This window comes from Drosophila mojavensis, unplaced genomic scaffold (genome assembly GCF_018153725.1).
Source record: "Drosophila mojavensis isolate 15081-1352.22 unplaced genomic scaffold, ASM1815372v1 contig_19, whole genome shotgun sequence".
In the NCBI taxonomy this organism is placed as follows: domain Eukaryota; kingdom Metazoa; phylum Arthropoda; class Insecta; order Diptera; family Drosophilidae; genus Drosophila; species Drosophila mojavensis.
The window spans coordinates 2,155,001-2,180,854 of NW_025318726.1; the positions used below are offsets into that span (position 1 = coordinate 2,155,001).

General features: G+C 41.7%; 1 protein-coding gene, 18 non-coding genes and 19 pseudogenes across 19 annotated transcripts in view; all 38 read left to right on the top strand.

Moving 5' to 3' along the window:
• The window catches only part of LOC6572349, a 55,669-nt gene that overhangs the window by 11,907 nt on the left and 17,908 nt on the right, over positions 1-25,854 (top strand). The window lies entirely within an intron of this gene.
• On the top strand, positions 2,970-3,088 carry LOC6586990. The gene has a single exon (XR_006356786.1). It is a non-coding gene; the product is annotated as a 5S ribosomal RNA (ribosomal RNA).
• LOC6586989 lies at positions 3,450-3,568 on the top strand. Its single transcript, XR_047793.1, has one exon. It is a non-coding gene; the product is annotated as a 5S ribosomal RNA (ribosomal RNA).
• Positions 3,926-4,044, top strand: LOC6586993 (annotated as a pseudogene).
• Positions 4,402-4,520, top strand: LOC6586992. Its single transcript, XR_047791.2, has one exon. It is a non-coding gene; the product is annotated as a 5S ribosomal RNA (ribosomal RNA).
• Positions 4,878-4,996, top strand: LOC6586988. The gene has a single exon (XR_047790.1). It is a non-coding gene; the product is annotated as a 5S ribosomal RNA (ribosomal RNA).
• LOC6587106 lies at positions 5,354-5,472 on the top strand. The gene has a single exon (XR_006356808.1). It is a non-coding gene; the product is annotated as a 5S ribosomal RNA (ribosomal RNA).
• Positions 5,830-5,948, top strand: LOC6586994 (annotated as a pseudogene).
• LOC122756931 lies at positions 6,307-6,425 on the top strand (annotated as a pseudogene).
• On the top strand, positions 6,784-6,902 carry LOC122756952. The gene has a single exon (XR_006356809.1). It is a non-coding gene; the product is annotated as a 5S ribosomal RNA (ribosomal RNA).
• Positions 7,260-7,378, top strand: LOC122756949 (annotated as a pseudogene).
• LOC122756948 lies at positions 7,736-7,854 on the top strand. The gene has a single exon (XR_006356807.1). It is a non-coding gene; the product is annotated as a 5S ribosomal RNA (ribosomal RNA).
• LOC122756927 lies at positions 8,212-8,330 on the top strand. Its single transcript, XR_006356787.1, has one exon. It is a non-coding gene; the product is annotated as a 5S ribosomal RNA (ribosomal RNA).
• Positions 8,689-8,807, top strand: LOC122756932 (annotated as a pseudogene).
• Positions 9,165-9,283, top strand: LOC6587168. The gene has a single exon (XR_006356788.1). It is a non-coding gene; the product is annotated as a 5S ribosomal RNA (ribosomal RNA).
• On the top strand, positions 9,641-9,759 carry LOC6572369. Its single transcript, XR_006356789.1, has one exon. It is a non-coding gene; the product is annotated as a 5S ribosomal RNA (ribosomal RNA).
• LOC6587131 lies at positions 10,118-10,236 on the top strand. The gene has a single exon (XR_047812.1). It is a non-coding gene; the product is annotated as a 5S ribosomal RNA (ribosomal RNA).
• On the top strand, positions 10,598-10,716 carry LOC6587130. The gene has a single exon (XR_047813.1). It is a non-coding gene; the product is annotated as a 5S ribosomal RNA (ribosomal RNA).
• Positions 11,074-11,192, top strand: LOC6587129. Its single transcript, XR_047814.1, has one exon. It is a non-coding gene; the product is annotated as a 5S ribosomal RNA (ribosomal RNA).
• Positions 12,745-12,863, top strand: LOC6572365. Its single transcript, XR_006356790.1, has one exon. It is a non-coding gene; the product is annotated as a 5S ribosomal RNA (ribosomal RNA).
• Positions 13,221-13,339, top strand: LOC6572364 (annotated as a pseudogene).
• Positions 13,701-13,819, top strand: LOC6572363 (annotated as a pseudogene).
• On the top strand, positions 14,177-14,296 carry LOC6587041 (annotated as a pseudogene).
• LOC6572374 lies at positions 14,802-14,920 on the top strand (annotated as a pseudogene).
• On the top strand, positions 15,428-15,546 carry LOC6572373. Its single transcript, XR_006356791.1, has one exon. It is a non-coding gene; the product is annotated as a 5S ribosomal RNA (ribosomal RNA).
• LOC6572372 lies at positions 15,909-16,027 on the top strand (annotated as a pseudogene).
• Positions 17,558-17,676, top strand: LOC6572360 (annotated as a pseudogene).
• LOC122756950 lies at positions 18,184-18,302 on the top strand (annotated as a pseudogene).
• LOC6572378 lies at positions 19,831-19,949 on the top strand (annotated as a pseudogene).
• On the top strand, positions 20,458-20,576 carry LOC6572377 (annotated as a pseudogene).
• LOC6572376 lies at positions 20,934-21,052 on the top strand. Its single transcript, XR_047467.1, has one exon. It is a non-coding gene; the product is annotated as a 5S ribosomal RNA (ribosomal RNA).
• LOC6572375 lies at positions 22,597-22,718 on the top strand (annotated as a pseudogene).
• LOC122756930 lies at positions 23,076-23,197 on the top strand (annotated as a pseudogene).
• On the top strand, positions 23,553-23,671 carry LOC122756935. Its single transcript, XR_006356792.1, has one exon. It is a non-coding gene; the product is annotated as a 5S ribosomal RNA (ribosomal RNA).
• LOC122756922 lies at positions 24,030-24,148 on the top strand (annotated as a pseudogene).
• Positions 24,505-24,623, top strand: LOC122756923 (annotated as a pseudogene).
• On the top strand, positions 24,981-25,099 carry LOC122756936. The gene has a single exon (XR_006356793.1). It is a non-coding gene; the product is annotated as a 5S ribosomal RNA (ribosomal RNA).
• On the top strand, positions 25,457-25,575 carry LOC122756924 (annotated as a pseudogene).

Here is a 25,854-nt window from a genome sequence, read left to right on the forward strand (position 1 = left end):
AACTTTGATGTCAACCCATTGCTTCTTTGAGAGCTGTAAGTTTTCAGTCAAGTATTGCCGGATGAACTCCTCATATATGCATACATTTCTTAGCATTTCAAAAGTTGAACTCAATCTGATGGGCACATCAATGACAGACAGATGTAGCGCTGTAGTTGAAATTGCTAGTCTAAATTCAGTATACAAGAGGAAAATTATTCATTGGTATAATTAAAATTCGTTAATTTGTATGTTTGCGCAAAGCTTTTACAAGTTTTCACGCACTTGCAACAGTTGCATCCCTTGCATCATTGTTCAAAAAATCTTTTACTGCTAATTGCAAGGAGTGAACAGCACATCGAATTGATGAGATCGAAAAAACATTTATGCTGTCCATCAGCTGCTCATTTTCGATACCACCACTGAGCACACTTTCGAGGTCCTCGTTCAAACAATCAATTGCCTTTATGACATTCCTACCATTGTTATCGTATATAACTGCTGCTTTGAAATTGAAAATTCTGCCAAAATATATTCGAATTCTATGCTCAAATTGAGCCCTGTGTGTTGGCGCTGCAGCTCAATTATGCCCAATGTCTTTACTTCAATGGCATGATTTCTGTAATATTGGACGTTTACACCTAGAATGCCTTTGGAATGTCGGGAAGCAATGTCAATTTTGAGCGATAGCATCTTTGAAGTCGATCTCTTAAGACGGACTATTCGCGCTTATATTTTTCCGTGACATGATGCATAACATTCCGTGATGTAATGGGGCTCATCTGCAACCTATTCAAAATTTGGTCTGTCAGCGTTTTAAAAGGTGCAGAATCAAAAAGAGAGTCACCAATTGCACGCACGCTTTCTTGACATCGCTTGTCGACAGAGAAATAGTAAATTTCGTTTTCTTCTCTTGAGGTTCACTTGTGTCTTGGCTTAACTCAGACAGGTACTCATCGGCATCGCTCTCCTGAAGAATTCTCTTCAAATTTTGAAATCCGTAACATCTTGCTCCACTTTAAAACAAAAAATTTCGCGGACAATAGTATCACGTTTACGACCCATCGCAATCAATCGCCAAATTATAAAAGAAACAATGCATATGCTTAATGCTTAATGCTTAACGATGCTGCGTTAACCACTTCTTATTGCAAATCGAATTCTAACAAGTAAGAAGGCTCTAGTCGAGACTGCTCGACTAGGAGATACCCTGAACCCTCTAAGCTGATATTCTAATCATTCTGCACTTTTATGCACACATACATACACATGCATCCACACGCACGCATAAGCCTGCGCTCTGCTAACTGCGCAGTAAGCAGCGACTGCGCTTGGGCTGCGCTGCAGTGTGGGCAATATTATGAGAATTTATTTGTTGAATAATTTCTTTTGTAGACATACGATCTTAATGAAACTTTCAGAGCGTATTATATAGAATATGTGTGTACATATCAAAGCACAAGTCTCTAGTACTTGAAATGCGTTTTTTACAAATTGGGGGCGAAGGGGGCGTGGTATCCAAAATCTGTAAATTAAAAATCTTTATATCCATTAACTTTATATACAACCCAAATTTGAAGACTCCGGGTCTAAAAATGTTCAAATTAGGCTGAAAAACAAAATCAAATTTTCGATTATTCCTTCTGCCCGTTACATACTTTTTCACAAAACCATTATACCCTGATTTCCCATTTTCAATGGGTACAGGGTATAAAAAAAATCGTCGGCATAAGCGGATTGTCGCTAACAGCGGAGACGTACTGAGCGGAAGTTCTTTCATATCAAGAATATATGTACTTTATGGGGTCTACGATGATTCCTTCTGCCCGTTACATACTTTTTCACAAAACCATTATACCCTGATTTCCCATTTTCAATGGGTACAGGGTATAAAAAAAAATCGTCGGCATAAGCGGATTGTCGCTAACAGCGGAGACGTACTGAGCGGAAGTTCTTTCATATAAGTTTGTATGGGGACCAACAAGAACATCGAATTTACGTCGACATAACTGGTTGGACGATTTAAGCGGAATCGTTATAACCGGAATCTACGGTATATGTCGTCAACGACCATACCACGCGGAGTACATCGGTTCTCATCCGATCACCGAGCGCGGTTAGTACTTAGATGGGGGACCGCTTGGGAACACCGCGTGTTGTTGGCATCGTCCAAAACACTTTTTTACTTTTTACGCCATTACGCCAGTTTCATAGTTCTCTACTTCAAATATCGTTCTCTTATTTTAGAAATTTGTAAAATTGTGTCTGCATATACATAAACCTATATAAATATTTATTGCATTTTCGTATCAAATGTCCATAAATATTCCAATTGTTAATTTTGCTCCATTTTCCCACCACATCATACCCATTAACGAGATTTCGCCTCGTAGTTGTTGCTTAGCTCTGGCTGGCCATTGAGCTCCAGTCATGGAGCACACAGCCTTCATTTGAAATGGCCAAGGATTCACAACGTGTTGTTCCTCAGTTACGCCTTCATGTTTGTTCGCTAACCATATATATGTCGTCAACGACCATACCACGCGGAGTACATCGGTTCTCATCCGATCACCGAGCGCGGTTAGTACTTAGATGGGGGACCGCTTGGGAACACCGCGTGTTGTTGGCATCGTCCAAAACACTTTTTTACTTTTTACGCCATTACGCCAGTTTCATAGTTCTCTACTTCAAATATCGTTCTCTTATTTTAGAAATTTGTAAAATTGTGTCTGCATATACATAAACCTATATAAATATTTATTGCATTTTCGTATCAAATGTCCATAAATATTCCAATTGTTAATTTTGCTCCATTTTCCCACCACATCATACCCATTAACGAGATTTCGCCTCGTAGTTGTTGCTTAGCTCTGGCTGGCCATTGAGCTCCAGTCATGGAGCACACAGCCTTCATTTGAAATGGCCAAGGATTCACAACGTGTTGTTCCTCAGTTACGCCTTCATGTTTGTTCGCTAACCATATATATGTCGCCAACGACCATACCACGCTGAGTACATCGGTTCTCGTCCGATCACCGAAATTAAGCAGCGTCGGGCGCGGTTAGTACTTAGATGGGGGACCGCTTGGGAACACCGCGTGTTGTTGGCATCGTCCAAAACACTTTTTTACTTTTTACGCCATTACGCCAGTTTCATAGTTCTCTACTTCAAATATCGTTCTCTTATTTTAGAAATTTGTAAAATTGTGTCTGCATATACATAAACCTATATAAATATTTATTGCATTTTCGTATCAAATGTCCATAAATATTCCAATTGTTAATTTTGCTCCATTTTCCCACCACATCATAGCCATTTACGAGATTTCGCCTCGTGGTTGTTGCTTAGCTCTGGCTGGCCATTGAGCTCCAGTCATGGAGCACACAGCCTTCATTTGAAATGGCCAAGGATTCACAACGTGTTGTTCCTCAGTTACGCCTTCATGTTTGTTCGCTAACCATATATATGTCGCCAACGACCATACCACGCTGAGTACATCGGTTCTCGTCCGATCACCGAAATTAAGCAGCGTCGGGCGCGGTTAGTACTTAGATGGGGGACCGCTTGGGAACACCGCGTGTTGTTGGCATCGTCCAAAACACTTTTTTACTTTTTACGCCATTACGCCAGTTTCATAGTTCTCTACTTCAAATATCGTTCTCTTACTTTACAAATTTGTAAAATTGTGTCTGCATATAAACATATATAAATATTTATTGCATTTACGTATCAAATGTCAATAAATATTCCAATTGCTAATTTTGCTCCATTTTCCCACCACATCATACCCATTAACGAGATTTCGCCTCGTAGTTGTTGCTTAGCTCTGGCTGGCCATTGAGCTCCAGTCATGGAGCACACAGCCTTCATTTGAAATGGCCAAGGATTCACAACGTGTTGTTCCTCAGTTACGCCTTCATGTTTGTTCGCTAACCATATATATGTCGCCAACGACCATACCACGCTGAGTACATCGGTTCTCGTCCGATCACCGAAATTAAGCAGCGTCGGGCGCGGTTAGTACTTAGATGAGGGACCGCTTGGGAGCACCGCGTGTTGTTGGCATCGTCCAAAACACTTTTTTACTTTTTACGCCATTACGCCAGTTTCATAGTTCTCTACTTCAAATATCGTTCTCTTATTTTACAAATTTGTAAAATTGTGTCTGCATATAAACATATATAAATATTTATTGCATTTACGTATCAAATGTCAATAAATATTCCAATTGCTAATTTTGCTCCATTTTCCCACCACATCATACCCATTAACGAGATTTCGCCTCGTGGTTGTTGCTTAGCTCTTGCTGGCCATTGAGCTCCAGTCATGGAGCACACAGCCTTCATTTGAAATGGCCAAGGATTCACAACGTGTTGTTCCTCAGTTACGCCTTCATGTTTGTTCGCTAACCATATATATGTCGCCAACGACCATACCACGCTGAGTACATCGGTTCTCGTCCGATCACCGAAATTAAGCAGCGTCGGGCGCGGTTAGTACTTAGATGGGGGACCGCTTGGGAACATCGCGTGTTGTTGGCATCGTCCAAAACACTTTTTTACTTTTTACGCCATAACGCCAGTTTCATAGTTCTCTACTTCAAATATCGTTCTCTTATTTTACAAATTTGTAAAATCGTGTCTGCATATAAACATATATAAATATTTATTGCATTTACGTATCAAATGTCAATAAATATTCCAATTGCTAATTTTGCTCCATTTTCCCACCACATCATACCCATTTACGAGATTTCGCCTCGTGGTTGTTGCCTAGCTCTGGCTGGCCATTGAGCTCCAGTCATGGAGCACACAGCCTTCATTAGAAATGGCCAAGGATTCACAACGTGTTGTTCCTCAGTTACGCCTTCATGTTTGTTCGCTAACCATATATATGTCGCCAACGACCATACCACGCTGAGTACATCGGTTCTCGTCCGATCACCGAAATTAAGCAGCGTCGGGCGCGGTTAGTACTTAGATGGGGGACCGCTTGGGAACACCGCGTGTTGTTGGCATCGTCCAAAACACTTTTTTACTTTTTACGCCATTACGCCAGTTTCATAGTTCTCTACTTCAAATATCGTTCTCTTATTTTACAAATTTGTAAAATCGTGTCTGCATATAAACATATATAAATATTTATTGCATTTACGTATCAAATGTCAATAAATATTCCAATTGCTAATTTTGCTCCATTTTCCCACCACATCATACCCATTAACGAGATTTCGCCTCGTAGTTGTTGCTTAGCTCTGGCTGGCCATTGAGCTCCAGTCATGGAGCACACAGCCTTCATTTGAAATGGCCAAGGATTCACAACGTGTTGTTCCTCAGTTACGCCTTCATGTTTGTTCGCTAACCATATATATGTCGCCAACGACCATACCACGCTGAGTACATCGGTTCTCGTCCGATCACCGAAATTAAGCAGCGTCGGGCGCGGTTAGTACTTAGATGGGGGACCGCTTGGGAACACCGCGTGTTGTTGGCATCGTCCAAAACACTTTTTTACTTTTTACGCCATTACGCCAGTTTCATAGTTCTCTACTTCAAATATCGTTCTCTTATTTTACAAATTTGTAAAATTTTGTCTGCATATAAACATATATAAGTATTTATTGCATTTACGTATCAAATGTCAATAAATATTCCAATTGCTAATTTTGCTCCATTTTCCCACCACATCATAGCCATTTACGAGATTTCGCCTCGTGGTTGTTGCTTAGCTCTGGCTGGCCATTGAGCTCCAGTCATGGAGCACACAGCCTTCATTTGAAATGGCCAAGGATTCACAACGTGTTGTTCCTCAGTTACGCCTTCATGTTTGTTCGCTAACCATATATATGTCGCCAACGACCATACCACGCTGAGTACATCGGTTCTCGTCCGATCACCGAAATTAAGCAGCGTCGGGCGCGGTTAGTACTTAGATGAGGGACCGCTTGGGAACACCGCGTGTTGTTGGCATCGTCCAAAACACTTTTTTTACTTTTTACGCCATTACGCCAGTTTCATAGTTCTCTACTTCAAATATCGTTCTCTTATTTTACAAATTTGTAAAATTGTGTCTGCATATAAACATATATAAATATTTATTGCATTTACGTATCAAATGTCAATAAATATTCCAATTGCTAACTTTGCTCCATTTTCCCACCACATCATACCCATTTACGAGATTTCGCCTCGTGGTTGTTGCTTAGCTCTGGCTGGCCATTGAGCTCCAGTCATGGAGCACACAGCCTTCATTTGAAATGGCCAAGGATTCACAACGTGTTGTTCCTCAGTTACGCCTTCATGTTTGTTCGCTAACCATATATATGTCGCCAACGACCATACCACGCTGAGTACATCGGTTCTCGTCCGATCACCGAAATTAAGCAGCGTCGGGCGCGGTTAGTACTTAGATGTGGGACCGTTTGGGAACACCGCGTGTTGTTGGCATCGTCCAAAACACTTTTTTTACTTTTTACGCCATAACGCCAGTTTCATAGTTCTCTACTTCAAATATCGTTCTCTTATTTTACAAATTTGTAAAATCGTGTCTGCATATAAACATATATAAATATTTATTGCATTTACGTATCAAATGTCAATAAATATTCCAATTGCTAATTTTGCTCCATTTTCCCACCACATCATACCCATTAACGAGATTTCGCCTCGTAGTTGTTGCTTAGCTCTGGCTGGCCATTGAGCTCCAGTCATGGAGCACACAGCCTTCATTTGAAATGGCCAAGGATTCACAACGTGTTGTTCCTCAGTTACGCCTTCATGTTTGTTCGCTAACCATATATATGTCGCCAACGACCATACCACGCTGAGTACATCGGTTCTCGTCCGATCACCGAAATTAAGCAGCGTCGGGCGCGGTTAGTACTTAGATGGGGGACCGCTTGGGAACACCGCGTGTTGTTGGCATCGTCCAAAACACTTTTTTACTTTTTACGCCATTACGCCAGTTTCATAGTTCTCTACTTCAAATATCGTTCTCTTATTTTACAAATTTGTAAAATTGTGTCTGCATATAAACATATATAAATATTTATTGCATTTACGTATCAAATGTCAATAAATATTCCAATTGCTAATTTTGCTCCATTTTCCCACCACATCATACCCATTAACGAGATTTCGCCTCGTGGTTGTTGCTTAGCTCTTGCTGGCCATTGAGCTCCAGTCATGGAGCACACAGCCTTCATTTGAAATGGCCAAGGATTCACAACGTGTTGTTCCTCAGTTACGCCTTCATGTTTGTTCGCTAACCATATATATGTCGCCAACGACCATACCACGCTGAGTACATCGGTTCTCGTCCGATCACCGAAATTAAGCAGCGTCGGGCGCGGTTAGTACTTAGATGAGGGACCGCTTGGGAACACCGCGTGTTGTTGGCATCGTCCAAAACACTTTTTTACTTTTTACGCCATTACGCCAGTTTCATAGTTCTCTACTTCAAATATCGTTCTCTTATTTTACAAATTTGTAAAATTGTGTCTGCATATAAACATATATAAATATTTATTGCATTTACGTATCAAATGTCAATAAATATTCCAATTGCTAACTTTGCTCCATTTTCCCACCACATCATACCCATTTACGAGATTTCGCCTCGTGGTTGTTGCTTAGCTCTGGCTGGCCATTGAGCTCCAGTCATGGAGCACACAGCCTTCATTTGAAATGGCCAAGGATTCACAACGTGTTGTTCCTCAGTTACGCCTTCATGTTTGTTCGCTAACCATATATATGTCGCCGACGACCATACCACGCTGAGTACATCGGTTCTCGTCCGATCACCGAAATTAAGCAGCGTCGGGCGCGGTTAGTACTTAGATGGGGGACCGCTTGGGAACACCGCGTGTTGTTGGCATCGTCCAAAACACTTTTTTACTTTTTACGCCATTACGCCAGTTTCATAGTTCTCTACTTCAAATATCGTTCTCTTATTTTACAAATTTGTAAAATTGTGTCTGCATATAAACATATATAAATATTTATTACATTTACGTATCAAATGTCAATAAATATTCCAATTGCTAATTTTGCTCCATTTTCCCACCACATCATAGCCATTTACGAGATTTCGCCTCGTGGTTGTTGCTTAGCTCTGGCTGGCCATTGAGCTCCAGTCATGGAGCACACAGCCTTCATTTGAAATGGCCAAGGATTCACAACGTGTTGTTCCTCAGTTACGCCTTCATGTTTGTTCGCTAACCATATATATGTCGCCAACGACCATACCACGCTGAGTACATCGGTTCTCGTCCGATCACCGAAATTAAGCAGCGTCGGGCGCGGTTAGTACTTAGATGGGGGACCGCTTGGGAACACCGCGTGTTGTTGGCATCGTCCAAAACACTTTTTTTACTTTTTACGCCATAACGCCAGTTTCATAGTTCTCTACTTCAAATATCGTTCTCTTATTTTACAAATTTGTAAAATTGTGTCTGCATATAAACATATATAAATATTTATTGCATTTACGTATCAAATGTCAATAAATATTCCAATTGCTAACTTTGCTCCATTTTCCCACCACATCATACCCATTTACGAGATTTCGCCTCGTGGTTGTTGCTTAGCTCTGGCTGGCCATTGAGCTCCAGTCATGGAGCACACAGCCTTCATTTGAAATGGCCAAGGATTCACAACGTGTTGTTCCTCAGTTACGCCTTCATGTTTGTTCGCTAACCATATATATGTCGCCAACGACCATACCACGCTGAGTACATCGGTTCTCGTCCGATCACCGAAATTAAGCAGCGTCGGGCGCGGTTAGTACTTAGATGTGGGACCGTTTGGGAACACCGCGTGTTGTTGGCATCGTCCAAAACACTTTTTTACTTTTTACGCCATAACGCCAGTTTCATAGTTCTCTACTTCAAATATCGTTCTCTTATTTTACAAATTTGTAAAATCGTGTCTGCATATAAACATATATAAATATTTATTGCATTTACGTATCAAATGTCAATAAATATTCCAATTGCTAATTTTGCTCCATTTTCCCACCACATCATACCCATTTACGAGATTTCGCCTCGTGGTTGTTGCCTAGCTCTGGCTGGCCATTGAGCTCCAGTCATGGAGCACACAGCCTTCATTAGAAATGGCCAAGGATTCACAACGTGTTGTTCCTCAGTTACGCCTTCATGTTTGTTCGCTAACCATATATATGTCGCCAACGACCATACCACGCTGAGTACATCGGTTCTCGTCCGATCACCGAAATTAAGCAGCGTCGGGCGCGGTTAGTACTTAGATGGGGGACCGCTTGGGAACACCGCGTGTTGTTGGCATCGTCCAAAACACTTTTTTACTTTTTACGCCATTACGCCAGTTTCATAGTTCTCTACTTCAAATATCGTTCTCTTATTTTACAAATTTGTAAAATCGTGTCTGCATATAAACATATATAAGTATTTATTGCATTTACGTATCAAATGTCAATAAATATTCCAATTGCTAATTTTGCTCCATTTTCCCACCACATCATAGCCATTTACGAGATTTCGCCTCGTGGTTGTTGCTTAGCTCTGGCTGGCCATTGAGCTCCAGTCATGGAGCACACAGCCTTCATTTGAAATGGCCAAGGATTCACAACGTGTTGTTCCTCAGTTACGCCTTCATGTTTGTTCGCTAACCATATATATGTCGCCAACGACCATACCACGCTGAGTACATCGGTTCTCGTCCGATCACCGAAATTAAGCAGCGTCGGGCGCGGTTAGTACTTAGATGGGGGACCGCTTGGGAACACCGCGTGTTGTTGGCATCGTCCAAAACACTTTTTTTACTTTTTACGCCATAACGCCAGTTTCATAGTTCTCTACTTCAAATATCGTTCTCTTATTTTACAAATTTGTAAAATCGTGTCTGCATATAAACATATATAAATATTTATTGCATTTACGTATCAAATGTCAATAAATATTCCAATTGCTAATTTTGCTCCATTTTCCCACCACATCATACCCATTTACGAGATTTCGCCTCGTGGTTGTTGCCTAGCTCTGGCTGGCCATTGAGCTCCAGTCATGGAGCACACAGCCTTCATTAGAAATGGCCAAGGATTCACAACGTGTTGTTCCTCAGTTACGCCTTCATGTTTGTTCGCTAACCATATATATGTCGCCAACGAGCATACCACGCTGAGTACATCGGTTCTCGTCCGATCACCGAAATTAAGCAGCGTCGGGCGCGGTTAGTACTTAGATGGGGGACCGCTTGGGAACACCGCGTGTTGTTGGCATCGTCCAAAACACTTTTTTACTTTTTACGCCATTACGCCAGTTTCATAGTTCTCTACTTCAAATATCGTTCTCTTATTTTACAAATTTGTAAAATTGTGTCTGCATATACATAAACCTATATAAATATTTATTGCATTTTCGTATCAAATGTCAATAAATATTCCAATTGCTAACTTTGCTCCATTTTCCCACCACATCATACCCATTTACGAGATTTCGCCTCGTGGTTGTTGCTTAGCTCTGGCTGGCCATTGAGCTCCAGTCATGGAGCACACAGCCTTCATTTGAAATGGCCAAGGATTCACAACGTGTTGTTCCTCAGTTACGCCTTCATGTTTGTTCGCTAACCATATATATGTCGCCAACGACCATACCACGCTGAGTACATCGGTTCTCGTCCGATCACCGAAATTAAGCAGCGTCGGGCGCGGTTAGTACTTAGATGGGGGACCGCTTGGGAACACCGCGTGTTGTTGGCATCGTCCAAAACACTTTTTTACTTTTTACGCCATAACGCCAGTTTCATAGTTCTCTACTTCAAATATCGTTCTCTTATTTTACAAATTTGTAAAATCGTGTCTGCATATAAACATATATAAATATTTATTGCATTTACGTATCAAATGTCAATAAATATTCCAATTGCTAATTTTGCTCCATTTTCCCACCACATCATACCCATTAACGAGATTTCGCCTCGTAGTTGTTGCTTAGCTCTGGCTGGCCAGTGAGCTCCACTCATGGAGCACACAGCCTTCATTTGAAATGGCCAAGGATTCACAACGTGTTGTTCCTCAGTTACGCCTTCATTTTTGTTCGCTAACCATATATATGTCGCCAACGACCATACCACGCTGAGTACATCGGTTCTCGTCCGATCACCGAAATTAAGCAGCGTCGGGCGCGGTTAGTACTTAGATGGGGGACCGCTTGGGAACACCGCGTGTTGTTGGCATCGTCCAAAACACTTTTTTACTTTTTACGCCATTACGCCAGTTTCATAGTTCTCTACTTCAAATATCGTTCTCCGAAATTAAGCAGCGTCGGGCGCGGTTAGTACTTAGATGGGGACCGCTTGGGAACACCGCGTGTTGTTGGCATCGTCCAAAACACTTTTTATACTCATTCACGAAAGTGAATCAGTATATTGGTTTTGTGCAATGTCCGTCTTGCTGTCCGTCCGTCTGTCCGTCTGTCCGTCCGTCCGTCTGTCCGTCCGTCCGTCTGTCCGTCTGTCCGTCTGTCCGTATGAACGCAATCTATTTCGGCGCTATTGAAGCTAGAGACTTGAAATTTGGAACACATACTCGTGTATATCTCCGATTTATAAAGTGTTAAAATTTTCCCAATCCGCCCACTAGGGGCGTGGCAAATCGGAAAATGCATTTTCCGATATACCAGAAATCATGTTTGTTGAAGAGCTAGAAAGCTGAAATTTGGTATGTAGGTCCGCGTTGACCACCCAAGATCACGAGCTATGGCGGATATATCTACGCCCATTGGGGGCGTGGCAAATCGGATAAAACTGTATCTCCTAAAGTTGTTAACCTAGAATGCTGAAATTTTGCACGTCAGGTAATGGTATGATTCTATAAAGTCTAAAGATAAATTATAAGTCTACGCCCATTGGGGGCGTGGCAAATCGGACCTGAAGATATAGTGATTTTTTAAATTGTCCTATATTTTGGACACTATTGATGGCAGAGACCTCAACTTTTGTATATATACTCGGACTGATCACCCAAGACCAAAAAGTTTTGTCGGATATATGTCCGCCCACAGGGGGCGTGGCAAACCGCAAAAGTTTATATCTCCTAAAGTATAATAGCTAGAAGCTTCAAATTTAGATAGTTGAGTTACTGGTAGCCTCCTCTGTCGATTCCCCCAAAATAGTTTTTACGCCTCTTTAGGGGCGTGGCATATCGAAAAATACCCTGTAATTTTCACATTTTTTGAGAGTAAGCATTCAAACTTTGCAGTTAGGGTACCGTTATTTCTTTCTAAAAACTGACCAAAAATGAGGTGTCTACGCCCAGTTGGGGCGTGGCAAATCGGAAAAACCTGTATATTCTACAGTATTAGAGCGAAACTTAACTAATATATTGTTGATGGGATGTGAATGAGTATTCCGCAGTCGGTAACGCCCGACTGCAACGTTCTTACTTGTTTACTTTTTACGCCATTACGCCAGTTTCATAGTTCTCTACTTCAAATATCGTTCTCTTATTTTACAAATTTGTAAAATTGTGTCTGCATATAAACATATATAAATATTTATTGCATTTACGTATCAAATGTCAATAAATATTCCAATTGCTAATTTTGCTCCATTTTCCCACCACATCATAGCCATTTACGAGATTTCGCCTCGTGGTTGTTGCTTAGCTCTGGCTGGCCATTGAGCTCCAGTCATGGAGCACACAGCCTTCATTTGAAATGGCCAAGGATTCACAACGTGTTGTTCCTCAGTTACGCCTTCATGTTTGTTCGCTAACCATATATATGTCGCCAACGACCATACCACGCTGAGTACATCGGTTCTCGTCCGATCACCGAAATTAAGCAGCGTCGGGCGCGGTTAGTACTTAGATGGGGGACCGCTTGGGAACACCGCGTGTTGTTGGCATCGTCCAAAACACTTTTTTACTTTTTACGCCATTACGCCAGTTTCATAGTTCTCTACTTCAAATATCGTTATCTTATTTTACAAATTTGTAAAATCGTGTCTGCATATAAACATATATAAATATTTATTGCATTTACGTATCAAATGTCAATAAATATTCCAATTGCTAATTTTGCTCCATTTTCCCACCACATCATACCCATTAACGAGATTTCGCCTCGTAGTTGTTGCTTAGCTCTGGCTGGCCATTGAGCTCCAGTCATGGAGCACACAGCCTTCATTTGAAATGGCCAAGGATTCACAACGTGTTGTTCCTCAGTTACGCCTTCATGTTTGTTCGCTAACCATATATATGTCGCCAACGACCATACCACGCTGAGTACATCGGTTCTCGTCCGATCACCGAAATTAAGCAGCGTCGGACGCGGTTAGTACTTAGATGAAGGACCGCTTGGGAACACCGCGTGTTGTTGGCATCGTCCAAAACACTTTTTTACTTTTTACGCCATTACGCCAGTTTCATAGTTCTCTACTTCAAATATCGTTCTCTTATTTTACAAATTTGTAAAATTGTGTCTTCATATACATAAACCTATATAAATATTTATTGCATTTTCGTATCAAATGTCAATAAATATTCCAATTGCTAACTTTGCTCCATTTTCCCACCACATCATACCCATTTACGAGATTTCGCCTCGTGGTTGTTGCTTAGCTCTGGCTGGCCATTGAGCTCCAGTCATGGAGCACACAGCCTTCATTTGAAATGGCCAAGGATTCACAACGTGTTGTTCCTCAGTTACGCCTTCATGTTTGTTCGCTAACCATATATATGTCGCCAACGACCATACCACGCTGAGTACATCGGTTCTCGTCCGATCACCGAAATTAAGCAGCGTCGGGCGCGGTTAGTACTTAGATGTGGGACCGCTTGGGAACACCGCGTGTTGTTGGCATCGTCCATAACACTTTTTTACTTTTTACGCCATAACGCCAGTTTCATAGTTCTCTACTTCAAATATCGTTCTCTTATTTTACAAATTTGTAAAATCGTGTCTGCATATAAACATATATAAATATTTATTGCATTTACGTATCAAATGTCAATAAATATTCCAATTGCTAATTTTGCTCCATTTTCCCACCACATCATACCCATTAACGAGATTTCGCCTCGTAGTTGTTGCTTAGCTCTGGCTGGCCATTGAGCTCCAGTCATGGAGCACACAGCCTTCATTTGAAATGGCCAAGGATTCACAACGTGTTGTTCCTCAGTTACGCCTTCATGTTTGTTCGCTAACCATATATATGTCGCCAACGACCATACCACGCTGAGTACATCGGTTCTCGTCCGATCACCGAAATTAAGCAGCGTCGGGCGCGGTTAGTACTTAGATGGGGGGACCGCTTGGGAACACCGCGTGTTGTTGGCATCGTCCAAAACACTTTTTTTACTTTTTACGCCATTACGCCAGTTTCATAGTTCTCTACTTCAAATATCGTTCTCCGAAATTAAGCAGCGTCGGGCGCGGTTAGTACTTAGATGTGGGACCGCTTGGGAACACCGCGTGTTGTTGGCATCGTCCAAAACACTTTTTTTACTTTTTACGCCATTACGCCAGTTTCATAGTTCTCTACTTCAAATATCGTTCTCTTATTTTACAAATTTGTAAAATTGTGTCTGCATATAAACATATATAAATATTTATTGCATTTACGTATCAAATGTCAATAAATATTCCAATTGCTAATTTTGCTCCATTTTCCCACCACATCATACCCATTTACGAGATTTCGCCTCGTGGTTGTTGCTTAGCTCTGGCTGGCCATTGAGCTCCAGTCATGGAGCACACAGCCTTCATTTGAAATGGCCAAGGATTCACAACGTGTTGTTCCTCAGTTACGCCTTCATGTTTGTTCGCTAACCATATATATGTCGCCAACGACCATACCACGTTGAGTACATCGGTTCTCGTCCGATCACCGAAATTAAGCAGCGTCGGGCGCGGTTAGTACTTAGATGAGGGACCGCTTGGGAACACCGCGTGTTGTTGGCATCGTCCAAAACACTTTTTTACTTTTTACGCCATTACGCCAGTTTCATAGTTCTCTACTTCAAATATCGTTCTCCGAAATTAAGCAGCGTCGGGCGCGGTTAGTACTTAGATGAGGGACCGCTTGGGAACACCGCGTGTTGTTGGCATCGTCCAAAACACTTTTTTACTTTTTACGCCATTACGCCAGTTTCATAGTTCTCTACTTCAAATATCGTTCTCTTATTTTACAAATTTGTAAAATTGTGTCTGCATATACATAAACCTATATAAATATTTATTGCATTTTCGTATCAAATGTCAATAAATATTCCAATTGCTAACTTTGCTCCATTTTCCCACCACATCATACCCATTTACGAGATTTCGCCTCGTGGTTGTTGCTTAGCTCTGGCTGGCCATTGAGCTCCAGTCATGGAGCACACAGCCTTCATTTGAAATGGCCAAGGATTCACAACGTGTTGTTCCTCAGTTACGCCTTCATGTTTGTTCGCTAACCATATATATGTCGCCAACGACCATACCACGCTGAGTACATCGGTTCTCGTCCGATCACCGAAATTAAGCAGCGTCGGGCGCGGTTAGTACTTAGATGGGGGACCGCTTGGGAACACCGCGTGTTGTTGGCAATCGTCCAAAACACTTTTTTACTTTTTACGCCATTACGCCAGTTTCATAGTTCTCTACTTCAAATATCGTTCTCTTATTTTACAAATTTGTAAAATTGTGTCTGCATATACATAAACCTATATAAATATTTATTGCATTTTCGTATCAAATGTCAATAAATATTCCAATTGCTAACTTTGCTCCATTTTCCCACCACATCATACCCATTTACGAGATTTCGCCTCGTGGTTGTTGCTTAGCTCTGGCTGGCCATTGAGCTCCAGTCATGGAGCACACAGCCTTCATTTGAAATGGCCAAGGATTCACAACGTGTTGTTCCTCAGTTACGCCTTCATGTTTGTTCGCTAACCATATATATGTCGCCAACGACCATACCACGCTGAGTACATCGGTTCTCGTCCGATCACCGAAATTAAGCAGCGTCGGGCGCGGTTAGTACTTAGATGAGGGACCGCTTGGGAACACCGCGTGTTGTTGGCATCGTCCAAAACACTTTTTTTACTTTTTACGCCATTACGCCAGTTTCATAGTTCTCTACTTCAAATATCGTTCTCCGAAATTAAGCAGCGTCGGGCGCGGTTAGTACTTAGATGGGGACCGCTTGGGAACACCGCGTGTTGTTGGCATCGTCCAAAACACTTTTTATACTCATTCACGAAAGTGAATCAGTATATTGGTTTTGTGCAATGTCCGTCTTGCTGTCCGTCCGTCTGTCCGTCTGTCCGTCCGTCCGTCTGTCCGTCTGTCCGTATGAACGCAATCTATTTCGGCGCTATTGAAGCTAGAGACTTGAAATTTGGAACACATACTCGTGTATATCTCCGATTTATAAAGTGTTAAAATTTTCCCAATCCGCCCACTAGGGGCGTGGCAAATCGGAAAATGCATTTTCCGATATACCAGAAATCATGTTTGTTGAAGAGCTAGAAAGCTGAAATTTGGTATGTAGGTCCGCGTTGACCACCCAAGATCACGAGCTATGGCGGATATATCTACGCCCATTGGGGGCGTGGCAAATCGGATAAAACTGTATCTCCTAAAGTTGTTAACCTAGAATGCTGAAATTTTGCACGTCAGGTAATGGTATGATTCTATAAAGTCTAAAGATAAATTATAAGTCTACGCCCATTGGGGGCGTGGCAAATCGGACCTGAAGATATAGTGATTTTTTAAATTGTCCTATATTTTGGACACTATTGATGGCAGAGACCTCAACTTTTGTATATATACTCGGACTGATCACCCAAGACCAAAAAGCTTTGTCGGATATATGTCCGCCCACAGGGGGCGTGGCAAACCGCAAAAGTTTATATCTCCTAAAGTATAATAGCTAGAAGCTTCAAATTTAGATAGTTGAGTTACTGGTAGCCTCCTCTGTCGATTCCCCCAAAATAGTTTTTACGCCTCTTTGGGGGCGTGGCATATCGAAAAATACCCTGTAATTTTCACATTTTTTGAGAGTAAGCATTCAAACTTTGCAGTTAGGGTACCGTTATTTCTTTCTAAAAACTGACCAAAAATGAGGTGTCTACGCCCAGTTGGGGCGTGGCAAATCGGAAAAACCTGTATATTCTACAGTATTAGAGCGAAACTTAACAAATATATTGTTGATGGGATGTGAATGAGTATTCCGCAGTCGGTAACGCCCGACTGCAACGTTCTTACTTGTTTACTTTTTTACGCCATTACGCCAGTTTCATAGTTCCCTACTTCAAATATCGTTCTCTTATTTTACAAATTTGTAAAATTGTGTCTGCATATAAACATATATAAATATTTATTGCATTTACGTATCAAATGTCAATAAATATTCCAATTGCTAATTTTGCTCCATTTTCCCACCACATCATACCCATTTACGAGATTTCGCCTCGTGGTTGTTGCTTAGCTCTTGCTGGCCATTGAGCTCCAGTCATGGAGCACACAGCCTTCATTTGAAATGGCCAAGGATTCACAACGTGTTGTTCCTCAGTTACGCCTTCATGTTTGTTCGCTAACCATATATATGTCGCCAACGACCATACCACGCTGAGTACATCGGTTCTCGTCCGATCACCGAAATTAAGCAGCGTCGGGCGCGGTTAGTACTTAGATGAGGGACCGCTTGGGAACACCGCGTGTTGTTGGCATCGTCCAAAACACTTTTTTACTTTTTACGCCATTACGCCAGTTTCATAGTTCTCTACCTCAAATATCGTTCTCCGAAATTAAGCAGCGTCGGGCGCGGTTAGTACTTAGATGAGGGACCGCTTGGGAACACCGCGTGTTGTTGGCATCGTCCAAAACACTTTTTTACTTTTTACGCCATTACGCCAGTTTCATAGTTCTCTACTTCAAATATCGTTCTCTTATTTTACAAATTTGTAAAATTGTGTCTGCATATACATAAACCTATATAAATATTTATTGCATTTTCGTATCAAATGTCAATAAATATTCCAATTGCTAACTTTGCTCCATTTTCCCACCACATCATACCCATTTACGAGATTTCGCCTCGTGGTTGTTGCTTAGCTCTGGCTGGCCATTGAGCTCCAGTCATGGAGCACACAGCCTTCATTTGAAATGGCCAAGGATTCACAACGTGTTGTTCCTCAGTTACGCCTTCATGTTTGTTCGCTAACCATATATATGTCGCCAACGACCATACCACGCTGAGTACATCGGTTCTCGTCCGATCACCGAAATTAAGCAGCGTCGGGCGCGGTTAGTACTTAGATGAGGGACCGCTTGGGAACACCGCGTGTTGTTGGCATCGTCCAAAACACTTTTTTACTTTTTACGCCATTACGCCAGTTTCATAGTTCTCTACTTCAAATATCGTTCTCCGAAATTAAGCAGCGTCGGGCGCGGTTAGTACTTAGATGGGGACCGCTTGGGAACACCGCGTGTTGTTGGCATCGTCCAAAACACTTTTTATACTCATTCACGAAAGTGAATCAGTATATTGGTTTTGTGCAATGTCCGTCTTGCTGTCCGTCCGTCTGTCCGTCTGTCCGTCCGTCCGTCTGTCCGTCTGTCCGTATGAACGCAATCTATTTCGGCGCTATTGAAGCTAGAGACTTGAAATTTGGAACACATACTCGTGTATATCTCCGATTTATAAAGTGTTAAAATTTTCCCAATCCGCCCACTAGGGGCGTGGCAAATCGGAAAATGCATTTTCCGATATACCAGAAATCATGTTTGTTGAAGAGCTAGAAAGCTGAAATTTGGTATGTAGGTCCGCGTTGACCACCCAAGATCACGAGCTATGGCGGATATATCTACGCCCATTGGGGGCGTGGCAAATCGGATAAAACTGTATCTCCTAAAGTTGTTAACCTAGAATGCTGAAATTTTGCACGTCAGGTAATGGTATGATTCTATAAAGTCTAAAGATAAATTATAAGTCTACGCCCATTGGGGGCGTGGCAAATCGGACCTGAAGATATAGTGATTTTTTAAATTGTCCTATATTTTGGACACTATTGATGGCAGAGACCTCAACTTTTGTATATATACTCGGACTGATCACCCAAGACCAAAAAGCTTTGTCGGATATATGTCCGCCCACAGGGGGCGTGGCAAACCGCAAAAGTTTATATCTCCTAAAGTATAATAGCTAGAAGCTTCAAATTTAGATAGTTGAGTTACTGGTAGCCTCCTCTGTCGATTCCCCCAAAATAGTTTTTACGCCTCTTTGGGGGCGTGGCATATCGAAAAATACCCTGTAATTTTCACATTTTTTGAGAGTAAGCATTCAAACTTTGCAGTTAGGGTACCGTTATTTCTTTCTAAAAACTGACCAAAAATGAGGTGTCTACGCCCAGTTGGGGCGTGGCAAATCGGAAAAACCTGTATATTCTACAGTATTAGAGCGAAACTTAACAAATATATTGTTGATGGGATGTGAATGAGTATTCCGCAGTCGGTAACGCCCGACTGCAACGTTCTTACTTGTTTACTTTTTACGCCATTACGCCAGTTTCATAGTTCCCTACTTCAAATATCGTTCTCTTATTTTACAAATTTGTAAAATTGTGTCTGCATATAAACATATATAAATATTTATTGCATTTACGTATCAAATGTCAATAAATATTCCAATTGCTAATTTTGCTCCATTTTCCCACCACATCATACCCATTTACGAGATTTCGCCTCGTGGTTGTTGCTTAGCTCTTGCTGGCCATTGAGCTCCAGTCATGGAGCACACAGCCTTCATTTGAAATGGCCAAGGATTCACAACGTGTTGTTCCTCAGTTACGCCTTCATGTTTGTTCGCTAACCATATATATGTCGCCAACGACCATACCACGCTGAGTACATCGGTTCTCGTCCGATCACCGAAATTAAGCAGCGTCGGGCGCGGTTAGTACTTAGATGAGGGACCGCTTGGGAACACCGCGTGTTGTTGGCATCGTCCAAAACACTTTTTTACTTTTTTACGCCATTACGCCAGTTTCATAGTTCTCTACCTCAAATATCGTTCTCCGAAATTAAGCAGCGTCGGGCGCGGTTAGTACTTAGATGAGGGACCGCTTGGGAACACCGCGTGTTGTTGGCATCGTCCAAAACACTTTTTTACTTTTTACGCCATTACGCCAGTTTCATAGTTCTCTACTTCAAATATCGTTCTCTTATTTTACAAATTTGTAAAATTGTGTCTGCATATACATAAACCTATATAAATATTTATTGCATTTTCGTATCAAATGTCAATAAATATTCCAATTGCTAACTTTGCTCCATTTTCCCACCACATCATACCCATTTACGAGATTTCGCCTCGTGGTTGTTGCTTAGCTCTGGCTGGCCATTGAGCTCCAGTCATGGAGCACACAGCCTTCATTTGAAATGGCCAAGGATTCACAACGTGTTGTTCCTCAGTTACGCCTTCATGTTTGTTCGCTAACCATATATATGTCGCCAACGACCATACCACGCTGAGTACATCGGTTCTCGTCCGATCACCGAAATTAAGCAGCGTCGGGCGCGGTTAGTACTTAGATGAGGGACCGCTTGGGAACACCGCGTGTTGTTGGCATCGTCCAAAACACTTTTTTACTTTTTACGCCATTACGCCAGTTTCATAGTTCTCTACTTCAAATATCGTTCTCTTATTTTACAAATTTGTAAAATTGTGTCTGCATATAAACATATATAAATATTTATTGCATTTACGTATCAAATGTCAATAAATATTCCAATTGCTAATTTTGCTCCATTTTCCCACCACATCATACCCATTAACGAGATTTCGCCTCGTAGTTGTTGCTTAGCTCTGGCTGGCCATTGAGCTCCAGTCATGGAGCACACAGCCTTCATTTGAAATGGCCAAGGATTCACAACGTGTTGTTCCTCAGTTACGCCTTCATGTTTGTTCGCTAACCATATATATGTCGCCAACGACCATACCACGCTGAGTACATCGGTTCTCGTCCGATCACCGAAATTAAGCAGCGTCGGGCGCGGTTAGTACTTAGATGGGGGACCGCTTGGGAACACCGCGTGTTGTTGGCATCGTCCAAAACACTTTTTTACTTTTTACGCCATTACGCCAGTTTCATAGTTCTCTACTTCAAATATCGTTCTCCGAAATTAAGCAGCGTCGGGCGCGGTTAGTACTTAGATGGGGACCGCTTGGGAACACCGCGTGTTGTTGGCATCGTCCAAAACACTTTTTATACTCATTCACGAAAGTGAATCAGTATATTGGTTTTGTGCAATGTCCGTCTTGCTGTCCGTCCGTCTGTCCGTCTGTCCGTCCGTCCGTCCGTCCGTCTGTCCGTCTGTCCGTCTGTCCGTATGAACGCAATCTATTTCGGCGCTATTGAAGCTAGAGACTTGAAATTTGGAACACATACTCGTGTATATCTCCGATTTATAAAGTGTTAAAATTTTCCCAATCCGCCCACTAGGGGCGTGGCAAATCGGAAAATGCATTTTCCGATATACCAGAAATCATGTTTGTTGAAGAGCTAGAAAGCTGAAATTTGGTATGTAGGTCCGCGTTGACCACCCAAGATTACGAGCTATGGCGGATATATCTACGCCCATTGGGGGCGTGGCAAATCGGATAAAACTGTATCTCCTAAAGTTGTTAACCTAGAATGCTGAAATTTTGCACGTCAGGTAATGGTATGATTCTATAAAGTCTAAAGATAAATTATAAGTCTACGCCCATTGGGGGCGTGGCAAATCGGACCTGAAGATATAGTGATTTTTTAAATTGTCCTATATTTTGGACACTATTGATGGCAGAGACCTCAACTTTTGTATATATACTCGGACTGATCACCCAAGACCAAAAAGCTTTGTCGGATATATGTCCGCCCACAGGGGGCGTGGCAAACCGCAAAAGTTTATATCTCCAAAAGTATAATAGCTAGAAGCTTCAAATTTAGATAGTTGAGTTACTGGTAGCCTCCTCTGTCGATTCCCCCAAAATAGTTTTTACGCCTCTTTGGGGGCGTGGCATATCGAAAAATACCCTGTAATTTTCACATTTTTTGAGAGTAAGCATTCAAACTTTGCAGTTAGGGTACCGTTATTTCTTTCTAAAAACTGACCAAAAATGAGGTGTCTACGCCCAGTTGGGGCGTGGCAAATCGGAAAAACCTGTATATTCTACAGTATTAGAGCGAAACTTAACAAATATATTGTTGATGGGATGTGAATGAGTATTCCGCAGTCGGTAACGCCCGACTGCAACGTTCTTACTTGTTTACTTTTTACGCCATTACGCCAGTTTCATAGTTCCCTACTTCAAATATCGTTCTCTTATTTTACAAATTTGTAAAATTGTGTCTGCATATAAACATATATAAATATTTATTGCATTTACGTATCAAATGTCAATAAATATTCCAATTGCTAATTTTGCTCCATTTTCCCACCACATCATACCCATTTACGAGATTTCGCCTCGTGGTTGTTGCTTAGCTCTTGCTGGCCATTGAGCTCCAGTCATGGAGCACACAGCCTTCATTTGAAATGGCCAAGGATTCACAACGTGTTGTTCCTCAGTTACGCCTTCATGTTTGTTCGCTAACCATATATATGTCGCCAACGACCATACCACGCTGAGTACATCGGTTCTCGTCCGATCACCGAAATTAAGCAGCAGCGTCGGGCGCGGTTAGTACTTAGATGGGGGACCGCTTGGGAACACCGCGTGTTGTTGGCATCGTCCAAAACACTTTTTTACTTTTTACGCCATTACGCCAGTTTCATAGTTCCCTACTTCAAATATCGTTCTCTTATTTTACAAATTTGTAAAATTGTGTCTGCATATAAACATATATAAATATTTATTGCATTTACGTATCAAATGTCAATAAATATTCCAATTGCTAATTTTGCTCCATTTTCCCACCACATCATACCCATTTACGAGATTTCGCCTCGTGGTTGTTGCTTAGCTCTTGCTGGCCATTGAGCTCCAGTCATGGAGCACACAGCCTTCATTTGAAATGGCCAAGGATTCACAACGTGTTGTTCCTCAGTTACGCCTTCATGTTTGTTCGCTAACCATATATATGTCGCCAACGACCATACCACGCTGAGTACATCGGTTCTCGTCCGATCACCGAAATTAAGCAGCAGCGTCGGGCGCGGTTAGTACTTAGATGGGGGACCGCTTGGGAACACCGCGTGTTGTTGGCATCGTCCAAAACACTTTTTTACTTTTTACGCCATTACGCCAGTTTCATAGTTCTCTACTTCAAATATCGTTCTCTTATTTTACAAATTTGTAAAATTGTGTCTGCATATAAACATATAAATATTTATTGCATTTACGTATCAAATGTCAATAAATATTCCAATTGCTAACTTTGCTCCATTTTCCCACCACATCATACCCATTTACGAGATTTCGCCTCGTGGTTGTTGCTTAGCTCTTGCTGGCCATTGAGCTCCAGTCATGGAGCACACAGCCTTCATTTGAAATGGCCAAGGATTCACAACGTGTTGTTCCTCAGTTACGCCTTCATGTTTGTTCGCTAACCATATATATGTCGCCAACGACCATACCACGCTGAGTACATCGGTTCTCGTCCGATCACCGAAATTAAGCAGCGTCGGGCGCGGTTAGTACTTAGATGGGGGACCGCTTGGGAACACCGCGTGTTGTTGGCATCGTCCAAAACACTTTTTTTACTTTTTACGCCATTACGCCAGTTTCATAGTTCTCTACTTCAAATATCGTTCTCTTATTTTACAAATTTGTAAAATTGTGTCTGCATATAAACATATATAAATATTTATTGCATTTACGTATCAAATGTCAATAAATATTCCAATTGCTAATTTTGCTCCATTTTCCCACCACATCATACCCATTTACGAGATTTCGCCTCGTGGTTGTTGCTTAGCTCTTGCTGGCCATTGAGCTCCAGTCATGGAGCACACAGCCTTCATTTGAAATGGCCAAGGATTCACAACGTGTTGTTCCTCAGTTACGCCTTCATGTTTGTTCGCTAACCATATATATGTCGCCAACGACCATACCACGCTGAGTACATCGGTTCTCGTCCGATCACCGAAATTAAGCAGCGTCGGGCGCGGTTAGTACTTAGATGTGGGACCGCTTGGGAACACCGCGTGTTGTTGGCATCGTCCAAAACACTTTTTTTACTTTTTACGCCATTACGCCAGTTTCATAGTTCTCTACTTCAAATATCGTTCTCTTATTTTACAAATTTGTAAAATTGTGTCTGCATATAAACATATAAATATTTATTGCATTTACGTATCAAATGTCAATAAATATTCCAATTGCTAACTTTGCTCCATTTTCCCACCACATCATACCCATTTACGAGATTTCGCCTCGTGGTTGTTGCTTAGCTCTTGCTGGCCATTGAGCTCCAGTCATGGAGCACACAGCCTTCATTTGAAATGGCCAAGGATTCACAACGTGTTGTTCCTCAGTTACGCCTTCATGTTTGTTCGCTAACCATATATATGTCGCCAACGACCATACCACGCTGAGTACATCGGTTCTCGTCCGATCACCGAAATTAAGCAGCGTCGGGCGCGGTTAGTACTTAGATGTGGGACCGCTTGGGAACACCGCGTGTTGTTGGCATCGTCCAAAACACTTTTTTACTTTTTACGCCATTACGCCAGTTTCATAGTTCTCTACTTCAAATATCGTTCTCTTATTTTACAAATTTGTAAAATTGTGTCTGCATATAAACATATATAAATATTTATTGCATTTACGTATCAAATGTCAATAAATATTCCAATTGCTAATTTTGCTCCATTTTCCCACCACATCATACCCATTTACGAGATTTCGCCTCGTGGTTGTTGCTTAGCTCTTGCTGGCCATTGAGCTCCAGTCATGGAGCACACAGCCTTCATTTGAAATGGCCAAGGATTCACAACGTGTTGTTCCTCAGTTACGCCTTCATGTTTGTTCGCTAACCATATATATGTCGCCAACGACCATACCACGCTGAGTACATCGGTTCTCGTCCGATCACCGAAATTAAGCAGCGTCGGGCGCGGTTAGTACTTAGATGGGGGACCGCTTGGGAACACCGCGTGTTGTTGGCATCGTCCAAAACACTTTTTTACTTTTTACGCCATTACGCCAGTTTCATAGTTCTCTACTTCAAATATCGTTCTCTTATTTTACAAATTTGTAAAATTGTGTCTGCATATAAACATATATAAATATTTATTGCATTTACGTATCAAATGTCAATAAATATTCCAATTGCTAATTTTGCTCCATTTTCCCACCACATCATACCCATTTACGAGATTTCGCCTCGTGGTTGTTGCTTAGCTCTTGCTGGCCATTGAGCTCCAGTCATGGAGCACACAGCCTTCATTTGAAATGGCCAAGGATTCACAACGTGTTGTTCCTCAGTTACGCCTTCATGTTTGTTCGCTAACCATATATATGTCGCCAACGACCATACCACGCTGAGTACATCGGTTCTCGTCCGATCACCGAAATTAAGCAGCGTCGGGCGCGGTTAGTACTTAGATGTGGGACCGCTTGGGAACACCGCGTGTTGTTGGCATCGTCCAAAACACTTTTTTACTTTTTACGCCATTACGCCAGTTTCATAGTTCTCTACTTCAAATATCGTTCTCTTATTTTACAAATTTGTAAAATTGTGTCTGCATATAAACATATAAATATTTATTGCATTTACGTATCAAATGTCAATAAATATTCCAATTGCTAACTTTGCTCCATTTTCCCACCACATCATACCCATTTACGAGATTTCGCCTCGTGGTTGTTGCTTAGCTCTTGCTGGCCATTGAGCTCCAGTCATGGAGCACACAGCCTTCAT